Genomic DNA, 2,027 nt, shown 5'->3' on the forward strand with positions numbered 1-2,027 from the left:
ATACAGCATACAGTGCCATGGTAAGATCTCACCTGGAGTACTGTGTACCATTTATACCATTTAGGTTTCCTTATCTTGGAAAAGATGAACTTTCCAATGACAAAATACAGGGAAAATTCACCAGACAGATTCCTGGTGTGGCAGATTTGTTGTATGAGTAGGGATTGAGTTGTCTACACCAGGCCTGGACTGGGGCTTGGACTGGGGACTAGTCCTCATACTTGAACTGTGGCCTGGACAGGGGACTGGTCCTCAAGCTTGGACTGTGGCCTGGACAGGGGACTGGTCCTCAAGCTTGGACTGCAGACTGCATGGGCCCTCAGATTGGACTTGTGCCCGGCTATCAAGCTGGGCCTGGTTTTGAGTCAGTTACACAGTCTGAGGGCACCGGAGAAATCTGCTTAGGCAAAACCAGGAAGTCTATTTGCTTCTGTGTTGTGTTAAGTGAAAGGTGAATAATTTATTCAGAAAACTTGTTGCTCAGGCTCTTTAATCTTGCTGGAGGGTGGGATTCAGATTGGGAACAAAACAGCACTCCCAGTAACTGCGTCAGTGTCATGGAAACGGGTACATGAGCTGACTCCACCCTGCCTCAGAGCAGGGCCAGGCCCACAGACACTAGGCCACTGCTCCTGAGTGGATCCCACCCTGAAAGCCCCTTCATGCCCTGACACTCTGTCCCCATGAGACAACCTGCTTCAGGGGATGATGGAGACTCTCAGGGGGTGGGAGCAAGGGGTTCCTGTTAGAGGCCACAGTCACAACGGTAAAACAAATCAAAGAAAGAATCCTCCGCTGGAGTTGTTTATTTGAAAGACTTACATTTTTAAACAGTTTAAAATATCTCCGGCACGCAATCAGCACTTGCAGACTGAGCACGTGAGCAAGCTGCCTGTGAACAACTGACACAGAGAGAGAGAGAGAGCAAGGCCCCACACAGAGCAGCAGACTTACCAAAAGGTGGGTACTAACATGAAGGGGGCAGCAAGGTGGCAGGATCGAAAGATGGGGCATGAGGCACTGCCGGGTGGCAGAAATGAGTGACAAAGAGGCAGTGGGGTTCAATGGAGTGGTATAGGGAGACAAGGGAGGGGGAGAAAGAGAGAGGAGGGGAACAGAGAAGGGAGACGGCAAAATGTGGAGAGACAGAGAAAGATGGAATCAGGAGACAGACAGGTGCTGAGAGAACAACAGAATCTGGGAGTCAGACAGAAAAGTGAGCTCGCGTTACAGACAGAGACAAAGAGATGGAGAGAAATGGGGAGACAGAGAGAAAGAGAGATAAAGACAAGAGTAATTGACAAAAGAATGGAGAGAAGGAGATAGACAGAGAGAAGCAAAGAGAGAAGTGTCAAGGAGCAAGCTGATGAAATAGAAAGAAAAAAGGATGACGGAAAAAAAGACACTGAAAGAGCGAAAAGTAGAAAGAGACGAAAAAAGAAAGGCTCAAGGATATTGCTAGAGACAAAAAAAAGAGTGAAGCGACAGGGAAGTATCAGAAGAGACGGAGAGAATTAATGTGAGATAAGAGTGAAAGAGAGATGGAAAGAGTCTGATCAGAGGAAGTGTGATAAAGAGAAATAGAAGGAGAAAAGAGATGAAGAGTGAGGTAGGTAGGGATGGAAGGCAGAGAGAGAGAGAAAAACAGATTCAAAGAGAGGTGGGAGAACAGAGAAATGAAACAAAGGTGAACTAAATACAGGAGAAAGACAGGCAAATAGAATAAGAGACTGGACAAAGAGGCAGAAGATGTCAGCGAGATGGGGACATGGAGCTAGAGAGATAGGGGGACAGACAGAAAGACACATTGATGGAAAGTGACAGATTGATTCTCGTTGTCTAACTTCCATGCAAAGGAAGAGACAAATAGACAGAGAAAGCAGCCAGGAGTGGACATTGGTGTGTGCGCAGGGTGGGTGTAGAAGATGGTGTGTGTGTGCAGGGTGGGTGTAGAAGATGGTGTGCAGGGCGGGTGTAGAAGATGGTGAGTGTGTGCATGGTGTGCAGGGTGGGTGTAGAAGATGGTG

General features: G+C 47.7%; 1 protein-coding gene across 1 annotated transcript in view; it reads left to right on the forward strand.

Moving 5' to 3' along the window:
* Positions 1 to 679: 679 nt before the first annotated feature.
* LOC122563343 (beta-nerve growth factor-like) overlaps positions 680 to 2,027 on the forward strand; it is a 24,775-nt gene continuing 23,427 nt past the window's right edge. The window contains exon 1 of the mRNA XM_043717096.1: positions 680 to 960. The gene's annotated coding sequence lies outside the window, so the exon portion shown is untranslated. The remainder of the gene's footprint in view (positions 961 to 2,027) is intronic.

Source organism: Chiloscyllium plagiosum, chromosome 26 (assembly GCF_004010195.1).
Source record: "Chiloscyllium plagiosum isolate BGI_BamShark_2017 chromosome 26, ASM401019v2, whole genome shotgun sequence".
Lineage (NCBI taxonomy): Eukaryota > Metazoa > Chordata > Chondrichthyes > Orectolobiformes > Hemiscylliidae > Chiloscyllium > Chiloscyllium plagiosum.